Source organism: Pteropus vampyrus, unplaced genomic scaffold (genome assembly GCF_000151845.1).
Source record: "Pteropus vampyrus isolate Shadow unplaced genomic scaffold, Pvam_2.0 Scaffold43, whole genome shotgun sequence".
NCBI lineage: Eukaryota > Metazoa > Chordata > Mammalia > Chiroptera > Pteropodidae > Pteropus > Pteropus vampyrus.
This window is the reverse complement of record NW_011888824.1, coordinates 6,876,771-6,887,809: the sequence shown is the minus strand read 5'-3', so window position 1 is coordinate 6,887,809 and position 11,039 is coordinate 6,876,771.

Genomic DNA, 11,039 nt, shown 5'->3' with positions numbered 1-11,039 from the left:
CTGAAACCATAAGACTCTTAGAAGAAAACTTAGGTAAATGCTCCTTGACAGTCTTGGCAATGTTTTTTGGGGGTATGACATCAAAAGCACAAGCAGCAAAAGAAAAGCTTCTGTACAACAAAGGAAACATCAACAAAATAAAAAAGGCAATCTCTTGAATGAGAGAAAATATTTGCAAACCATATATTTGATAAGGGGTTGGTATATAAAATATATAAAGAACTCATAACTCAAAAGCAAAAAGAAAAAAAACCCACAAAAAAAGGGCAGAGGAACTAAATAGACATTTTCCTGAAGAAGACATATAGGCAGTCAAGAGGTACATGAAAAGGTGCTCAACAACATTAATCATCAAGGAAATGCAAATCCACAATGAGACATTACTTCACACCTGTTAGAATGGCTATCATCAAAAAAACAAGTGCTGGTGAGGCTGTGGAGAAGAGTGAATCCTGGTACACTGTTGGTGGGATGTAAATTAATACAGCCAGTATGGAAAACAGTATGGAAGTTCCTCAGAAATTTAAAAATAGAGCTACCATATGATCAGCAATTTCACTTCTGGGTAAATATCCAAAAAAAGATGAAATCAGGATCTTGAAAGACATCTACACTTCCATGTTCACTACAGCATTATTCACAAAAGCCAAAATATGGAAACAACCTAAGTGTCTGTCAGTGGATGAATGAATGACGATGTGGCACATAACTACAATGTAATATTATTCAGCCATGAGAAGGAAGGAAATCCCTCCATTTGCAACAACATGCATGGACTTTGAAGGCATTATACTAAGTGATATAAGTCAGACAGAGAAAGACAAACAAATACTCTATGATCTCTTACATGTGAAATCTGAAAGAGCTGAACTAATAGAGAGTAGAATAGTGATTATCAGGGGCTGGGGCTAGGAGAAATGGGAAGATGTTGGTCAAAGTAAATAAACACAGTTATACGATGAATAAGTTTTGGCCACCTAATGTACAGCATGGTGATTATAGTTAACAACAGTGTATTATATACTTAGGGGTTGCTACGAGACTAAATCTTAAGTGTTCTCACCGCAAAAAAGAAACAGTTATTATGTGGTAAAACAGGTGTTAGCTAATGCTATAGTGGTGATAATTTTATAATATATAAGTGTATCAAATCATCCTGGTATACACTTTTAACTTATGTGATATTATATGTCAATTATATTTCAATAAAGCTAGAAAGAAAAAAAGGAAGGAAAGAAGGAAGGAAGGAAGGAAGGAAGGAAGGAAGGAAGGAAGGAAAGAAGGAAAGAAGGAAAGAAGGAAAGAAGGAAAAAGGAAGAAAAGATTGGGTATAAATCAAATGATTTGGTGCTAAATTCCTAAAGGAGTTCATCACTCAGAGGAACTCTGTAGCAATTTTTTTTCTAAAACTATTATTACTACCTAATTTTGACTTAAAGTCTGATTTTCACATTTTGTTTGTTTTTAGCCATGTTAATTTTCCATGTTGTTTTTACCCAATGTGTCATTATATTATTTGGACTCAGAACATGCAGGAATATGTCAAAATATGTGTATTTTAGTGTATGAATTTTGTTGTAAATGATATATGAAATATTTGGAATAGTGAATATTTGTGTGTAGGTAACTCTGAAAATGCTTTGTAACCTGTTGATAACTATGTATTCGTAGAATACCATTCTACTGCATTAAGCTTTTATCTATAACAATGTGGTATGATTTTTTCTTGTTCTTGAACATCCAAAACATTTAAAAGCTTATGATATTTTTCCCTTTAGCAAAGAAAAAAGAAAACTCCAAAATTTGTTTTTACTTGGTTAAAGTTTTTCTTTAAGAGCTCTTTACTAAAACAGCTCTAGTTAAAAAACCTTAAGCATAAGACAATCTGACAAATTTGTCACAATGCAAAATGTGAAAACCAATTAACATAAGGCATTTCACAAAAATACATGACAATATAAATGTCACTTGGGCAATCAAATTTTGAAATTTTGTAGGAGAAAGAGGGGGTAAAAGCATTTGGCCTTCCATCTTTATAGGAAACATGAGCCTATCATAATTTGGTATTACGGTAATCCTGCTAGAATAAATACAAACAACTCTAAGAACCTTAAACTTCCAATAATTTTTATTATTTATTAATTATACAAATATTTTCTTGGCTTTGCCTTTCCTCCCACATCATAAAACATTCTCTAGTGCATTATTTTAAAATGACACTTTTTATTCCCACATTGATATCTAATTACATATTGTCATTCAAATAAACATTTAATTCCTATCTTTTCATCCAAATAGTCACATTTTAATGGGAGTATTTGAAAAACCTAATAACTTATGTCTAAGTATAATCACATGTCTTAATACATTTAAACAAGGCATAATGAAGTTATTAAGAGACAAAAATGTGTTCATGTTTTATTTAGAAATGAAGCTTATGATATATTTGGATCTGAGTTATGGCGATACATGTGTGACTACAACAACTGATATAAAAAGTGTATTTTTTAATTCTTAGAATTCGAATATTAAAATATTTTCCAAAGGATCTTAGAATTGAGTCCATCACATATATTTACATTGGCAAGGGATTGAAAAAACTGAGGTAAACTACATTTATCTAATATGTTAGATTAAAAATTAACTTCTAGATGCCTTGGCTTTAGTATACAACATGGAGCAATGATTTCTGGCTCTAGTTTTTGGTGGCCACCTACATCTACACTCTCTTCTTTCAATTCTTTTTATGCACAGCTGCTATGTGAATCTTCCTGGGGCATAGCGCTTGTTATTTTTCTGCTTAAGGACTATAATGGGTTCCTTATTACCTACTCAATAAAGTCCAAATTCTTCAGACTGACATTCAGACCTGCCATTCCAACAGCGTTGCCCTCTATCCTCCTCCAGGCTCCTTCATTGCAGCTAAACTGACCTATTTGCTGAGTCTGGATCTGTAATTTTTTTTTTACCTCTAAGATTTGAGTCAGCTTAAATATTCTCTTTTACCTACTCAATAAAGTCCAAATTCTTCAGGCTGACATTCAGACCTGCCATTCCAACAGCGTTGCCCTCTATCCTCCTCCAGGCTCCTTCATTGCAGCTAAACTGACCTATTTGCTGAGTCTGGATCTGTAATTTTTTTTTTACCTCTAAGATTTGAGTCAGCTTAAATATTCTCTTTCTGATTTACCTAGATGGCAGAAACTTACCCTTCTCAGAACTGCCATAACACTTAGCTCTCACCTCAACTGTTATATGATTGTATATATATATATATATATATATATATATATATTTGCTATGGTAATTATTAGAATCTCTCCACCCCATTCCAAATGTTAGCCCCTGAAGGCAATATCTGTGTTTCACTCTGCTTGTAGGTATAACAATTTTGTTCCCTTTCTTCTGGCTGCTCTCTTCCTGTACCCTACTCTCTAATATTGTCCCTCTTGGGACAAAAAGATATCGTTCAGAGGAGGTTGCTGACCAGGCAGGGAGAAGAGAGAAAACTCACTGTTTCCAGACATTGGAAAGATGGTAGAAAGTGGCCGAAGTGGGAGTAGTAGACAAAGTGTAAGGTGTTTCTTCATCTCTTTCCTACCTGCTCTAGTTGAGGTTGAAATTCTTGCATGGTGTGTGTAGATTAAAGGCAAAGCCTATAAGAGAATTGTCGCTACATTTCCCACTCCAACTCCACCATGGGGCAGCACACAGCACAGTAAAATTGGCAAGGGGATGTAGTTGGACAGAGTGAGGGCCTGGGAATATTTCTCCAGTGTCTCCTGGACTCCTAAGTCATGAGAACAGTATCCAGACATTTTCTATGGCCCCACAAGGGGATTCTTAAGTCAAGCTGGTGGTTCTAGCTAGAGACTTACAATGACAATGTTGTGACGCCCAGAGAGTTGGTTATTAGGTTGAACTGCATGATGAGTAATGATAATTTTATTGATTCAAAGTTAGTGCCTATGTGGCCTTGCCAAAGAGGCATAAATGAAGACAAAAATACTATGAAAAGGGGGATCATTGACCATGCCCCCATCCCTGAGACCATTATCAGAAGATATCAAAGGAACACCCATATTTACCACAAAGCACCTAGGTAAAGCTACCTGGAAGTATATCAGAATCGCTGTTTTTTTACTGGATAGTTTCAGGATGAGCAATGAAACCTGAATAGACTTATAAGAAAGTCACAGTTTTATACTCCAACTGACAGCAAAAGAAGGTGCCGAATGCCTTTATGCTTCATCCACCTTCAGATTTAAAAAGAACAATTTGAATTCAGTATCCCATTAAAGAATTCACTTCCTCTCTTTCAAAAAAGGGAAAACAAATATTTGATTAGAATATTGTATTTATATTAATGAACATCTTAACTTTAAAAATAACACAACTGTATTTAGGGATTTATTTTTCTTTCCTCTAGAAAAAACAGACCACTGTGTAAGGATTTTGAATTAATCCTACTTTAAGTACACTACATCTAGTTTCCTAACATTTCTCATTGTCACTTTCTCATATTCTATTAAATTGGTATTTATTAGAGTTGTAGAAGGATAAACTGGGGAAAGCACAGCAAATAAAGAAGTTTTACAGTAACTACTTTATTTGGATAGATACTTTGAAACTGTAATAAATATTAATTATATTGAAAAAATGTAGAGTACATATTACTATTGCTCACTAAAGATGAATCATGTGTTTATTCTCATTCTATTGAATAGTTTAAATACTCTATTTCTCATCTCATAATTGTAGAAAATGAATTCTAACTTTTAACTGGGTCTTGAGAAGTGAAGCCATTTGAATGGATAGAATATATATTATTTGCCTTGTTCATAATATGTGAAACCCAAAATCAAATTATTATTAATCAATTCATATTCTGGTTAATTCAGAGTAACACTTTTTTTTTAAATTCAATCAGCTGTTTTTTCTGAGATTTTAGTATAAAAGTAAGTTTCTAATTATGACATAATATCATTAATGTCTAAATTTTAATTTTTACTTATTTTAATTTTTAAGAAACAATAAGTACCCTTTAATTATGATTCAATACTTAAAATGGAGGTTTGAAAACATGACCCTCAACTTCTTTGGCATTCCTCCATGAATAGGTGGGGATCCAGGTCTTCTTCCCTTCACCTTGTAACTAATAAAATATGGTGGAAGTGGAGCTGGGTGACTTTTGAGGCTGGGCGATGAAAGACAGTACAGCTTCTGCCTTGTTTGCTGGCAACTTATGCTTGGAGCTCTTAGCTGCCATGTAAGAAGTCAGATCACTCTGAAGCAGCCATGTTTTGAGGAAATCATGCTGCAAAGAAGAGTAGATCACATGATCACATGTAGGTAATCAGTTTGGCAGTCCTGGTCTTTAAGTTCCCATGCGTCAGACATATGAGTGAATGAATCTTCAGGTAATCCTGTCCTCAGCCATGAAACCACCCCTAGCCTTGGAGCCCCAGACAGTATGGATCAGAAACAAACTTGCCTTACTCAGCCCTTTCCAAATTCCTGAACCACAGAATCCAGAGCCTAATAATATCATTGTTTAAAGCCATAATGTTTGGAGTGGGTTGTTACACAACAATAACACCTAGAACACTAGGCTTATCCTTACACTTATTTACCAGTTCTTCATGTTAAAACAAAAATCAGCACAAATTAGAGGAAAATTAAAAAAGATGAAAATGTGGCTTTTCTAATCTCTGACAAATATTTTATTCCAAATATTATATGTTCTATATGAGACAATTTACTAAAATAATACTTATAACTAAGAGTCTTACATTTGTAAAATAATTGTATTAATATGCCTTAGGATATCTCATATTTAATGTGACTAAAATGTTGCAAATATTCAAGTCAATGGATGTAACTGATCACCAGCAAATAAATATTGAGATTCCAGCATATTCAGGGCACTTTACTTCATACTATATAAAATTTATATAAATTACAAATTAAAATAATTTAATTTATTGGATATAACCCAAATGATATTTAATACAAAAACATGACTTGTTAGGCATTGATGAGAACTGTAGCTCTCATCATTATAATGGCATGATCTGTCTATTTGACTTATCAACATCTCTTCAAGGTGTTCTCTGAAAGCTAGCATTTTGGTCAAATAGATAAATGGAAATAATCTAGGCAAAAACATAGATAGATAAATGGAAATAACATAGGCAAAAACATACCTACAAGTTCCAAATAGATAAATGGAAATAACATAGGCAAAAACATACCTACAAGTTTAAATGTTATAAAATTTATAATACCAAAACATTGGAAACAAATTGTATTGATTTCCTATTGCTGCTATAACAAATTACCAGAAATTTTAGTGGCTTAAAATGAAACACATTAATTATATTATAGTTACGACATGGGTCTCAGTGGGCTAAATTCGAGCTGTGAGCATGAACGCCTTCCTTCTGAAGGCTATGGGAGAGACTCTGTTTCCTTACCCTCTCTAGCTTCTAGAGCAGCAGTCCTTAACCTTTTTGGCCCCAAGGCCCAGTGTTCCTGTGAGAATCTAATGCCTGATGATTTCAGATGGAGCTGAGGTGGTGATGCCAGTGCTGTGGAGTGGCTGCAAATACAGATGAAGCTTTGCTTGCTGGCCCGCTGCTCACCTCCTGCTGTGCGGCCCAGTTCCTCACAGGCCACGGACTGGTACTGGTCCACAGCTCTGGGGTTGGGGTCCTGTATTCTAGAGGACTCCTACATTCCTTGAATCAAGGCCTCCTTCCATCTACAAATCCAGCAACGGCAGGTTGAATCTCTTCTCACCTTAAATCTCCCTGACTCTTCTGCTACTACTTTCATTACCCTCTCCTCTGCACCCCTCAGCTGGAAAAAAGCTCTTTTTGTAAGGGTTCAGGTAATTAGATTGGTCCCATCTGGGTAATCCAGGCTACTTTCTCCATCTCAAGGTTCTTAATCACATATTCAAAGTATCTTTTGCTGTGTGAGGTAACATATTCACATCACAGGTCTCCTATTACGGTGTGGCCAAATTAGAGGGGCCATTATTCTGCTCACCACAAAACCTGTATTTCTAAGAAAAAGATATGAATTAAATAATTGGGATATACTCTTACATTGGAATGTTACATAGTCATTAAAGCTGTATTGTATGCAGAATAATGATAATTAAAAATCTTAAAATGTTAACTGTGTTAGGCACTATTCTAAAAGCTTTACATATTTTGACATTTACTTAATTCTTCCAACAACCTTGACATATGTGCATTATTACTCCCTGAACTCTCCTTTATAGATAAGGAACCTAAGGCAAGACAGCTAAGTGATTTGCCTAAGGTTACAAAGTTGCTAAACAGAAGAGCTTGGACTATGAAGTCAAGCTGGCTGCAGAGTTCATGAGCATAGCAGTTAATGAGTCAGACGTATGTTATTGATCTATTGCTAAGTAAAAAAAAAAAAAAGTTTAAAATCTATTATGCATGATATAACTCAATTTTTGTAAAAAAAATGGTTTGTGCAAAAATGAGAGATTATCTATCGGTGGAAAGATTATGAATGATTGCTTTCTTTTTAAAATTTATTTTGAAAATACTATTTTTATTTTCCAAACAAGAAAGCAAATCCAAGTTAGTATAAAATACTTAATGAATTAAATTTGTTGATTTTGCAATTGTAAAGATAATTGCTGCCTTTATGTTTTTAGACTATAATGAAGTAAAACTCAGAATGAAATGATCCATGGTGTTACAAAGTCCAGCTTGAGCATTCGCTCTTGCTGAAGCGATTGAGTATTGAGCAGACAGCAACTCACTTTGTGGTTGTGTACCTATGGCATTCCATGTTCTGAGAGATAAGTGAGATAAAAGTAAAATAACCTTGAAAAAGTACTTTAAAGCAGGATGCTAAGGTAGCCAGATGGAGATGTGTAATATGTAACACATTCTCCCCACAGAAACAGGATAGTTAACAATAGTTATGTTAACAAACTAGTCAAGGAAAGCCTTATATAGCTGAATAGTATATGGCTTTATTTCTCAATGAAAGTGCAATCAACATTCCAATTTGAGGCATCTCTTTTTCCTTTATACATTGCTATGGGACAGTTGAGATTCTCTTTATAGTCTTTTCCAGTAAGGCTGTAGGGTCAATAGGAAATGGAACAAAGGCATGGCTACCTTAAGGCATAGAACTGAGTTCCTAACTTGGGCACTTTTATATAAATCAGGCATTGCCTATACTGTATCTAAAGCATGTGGCATAAATTTAGAGATAACAAAATCTGATCTTAATAAAGCTGGGGAAAAAAGAGATAAAGTATGTGTGATTATTCTAAATATTTTTAAATCATCACTTCTCTATGGAATTCCAAAAGAATGATGATGTATAGTAGTATAGCAAAATGAATCCTAGTGTTACATACTATCATATAATACATATAGTAGGTATAATATATACTGTAAGTAAGTATATTAAAATATAAAAGAGTATAGCCCAGTGGTTTGGAAAGCAGATTTTGATGTTCCACTGACAAGCTTTTCACATTCTAATTCTGCCAAGAACATGTGCACTTGCGATTAAGATTCTCGATTTATCTAAACCTCATGGTTTCTGTATCTTTAAAATGACCAAATAACTCATCAATTTCTTGTCAATAATGAAGAAAATGTAGGTATAGCACATAAGGTTGTAGATGCACACAATAAATGCTCATCATTGAACATGCATCTCATTCACTCTCTTAAGGAGAATATTGTGCCAATGATACTAAATCAGGAATAAAAGCCATTGTGAATTGCCTTATGTTATGTTTCTCAGGTGGCAGCTCTGACAAATATTTGAATGAAGTGGTATATTTTGGAGGTGGAGAAGCACTGACTGGTAAAGGAGAAGAGATATGAGGCAGGAAAGAAAGAGAACTACTTAAGAGTGCATGAATGAGGTTCCCACCATAGGCAACAGTGGGCTCAATTCAGGTGGGGAAGTCAATGGTGTAGAGTATGCCTCGTGTTCCTATCTCTGGGTTGAGAACCTGGGGTAGTTATCTACAAACACCTATCCATTACTGGGTGAGAGTTGGTCTCAGGGCTGTAACTTGACTCTTGTGTCAAGCACTTCCTGTGGATAGATAAAACCCATAGACAGTCCCAAGTATTTCAGAAAGAAGGTGAGCATGTACTGAAAGGCAAGTATCTAGGGGCTAGGAGCAGGACACTAAGAGTCAGCTTCAGATAGCATTATGCTTCCCTTCAACCTATATAGCCCAGACTCCTGCTGGTTATAGAGAAACTACTTCAGGATTATTGATAGATCCACATAAATGCATTGTTGCAATTATGAATTTAAAAAGGTAATAATAGAATGCTTTTCACTATATGGCAGCAGCTTCTTCAATATTCATCATCAAGTTAGTTTTCTTTTTGTTTGGCAATACAAATATCTGCATCCCCAGCAGCTACTAGACAGCTAATGTGTGTAAAGACAGAATAATAACAACTAACAGAAACATCTGGCACTGGATACCTCTAGCTTCAGTTTCACCAAGGGTCGTGGAGCAGCTATTACCTGCCAGGCCCACAGTGGGTAAGAGCATGTATTGGGATCTTGTGATTTCATTAAATTGAAAAGGATTTTTCAGAGAAAAGTCTTATTTACAAATGGGGAGATTAAAAGTAGGCATTGTCATTACAGTAATAAAATATCCGTATTCCACAAATTTAATAAATCAAATCCCCCTTCGGCTCTCTATGATTGACAAACTATTTCTGAAAATTCAGTGTCACGCTTCTGGTCCCTATGCCCTATCCAATTTCTTTATGTTTAGTCATTCCGATATGCCATAATATTTATTCAGAGGAAGCAATCATTTGAGATCTTTATTTGTGGTTTCAAGCATAACGTTATCCTACACAAATGCCATTTTCTCAGTAGGGCCAAATTACATTTGCTATTTAAGTTCTTTGCTTGATGTGGTTGCAACTGTCTTAATCTCTTAAAGGGGTGCAGAAAGAGGCTTGCTATTTAGTGTCATAAACCGTTCTTTTATCAATCTCGGCACCTCATTTCACTCAGTACTACAGCAGATCTCAACATCATATCTTCACTGCCCTGGAAAGTGAGTCAGGAATGCTAGCTGCAGGGGGATGTAAAGGAAACTGGACCCTTGGATCCTGAATACTAAGGCCCCAGGGGCTGCCACCAAGGACAGACTTCTTCGCTCTTCCGATTTCGGTCCGCAGGTGGCAGCAACGGGCTCCGAAGCTTGCCTCTGCAGGTTACAGGAACTGCTGCACAGCTTCTGGCCGGTGCTCCCGAGCAGGGTCTGCATCGACCTGCGGAAATCCTCACTCAGCCAGGACGGTCCGTAGGCCAAAGTATGAGTGCTAAAATTGTCTCTGATCCTTTACTTTCTTGAGTGAAAACCAACAACAGTTCGAAGCAGCAACGGCAACTCATCGAGTCCCTACTCCCTCCGGTTCCCAATTTCCCCACCAACTCCAGCAGCAGCCCGCTCCCTTTTCCAGAGCAGCGTCTGCTCCGTACTCTCCACGCTCCGGCCCTTGCAGTTTCGCAGGAGTCGGGCGCTGAGCAGGTGGCAGTGCGTCGGCGGCCGGGGCACCCCTTCTCTTCTGCACTGACCCTCCGACACACGGGTTTTCCGTACGGTCGTGTTGCCTCGGCTGCACCCCTACTTCATCACCCCACCCCCTTCCCTAACCCTCCTCTTCGTCCCTTCTGCCCCAAACACACACGCACACACGCGTCTCGCTTGCCCATAGTGCTCCAGGCTCGGCTGTGGGCGCAGGACCGACACAAGCCCAGCAAGCCACAGACATGCCGCCCGGACGCTTCGCCCCGCGGTCCCCAACGCCACCACCGCCACAGCTGCCGCTTCTGCGCCGCTTCTTTTCGCCTAGACACTGGCGCCGACAGCCCCCACGGCGGCACGCCGGGCCGGGCTGGAAGAAGTTGACGTCTTGGGAGGGAGCGGCGGGGAGCAGGCTGAAGGATTTGTTGGAGGAGGATTAACACATCTGGGCGAGGGG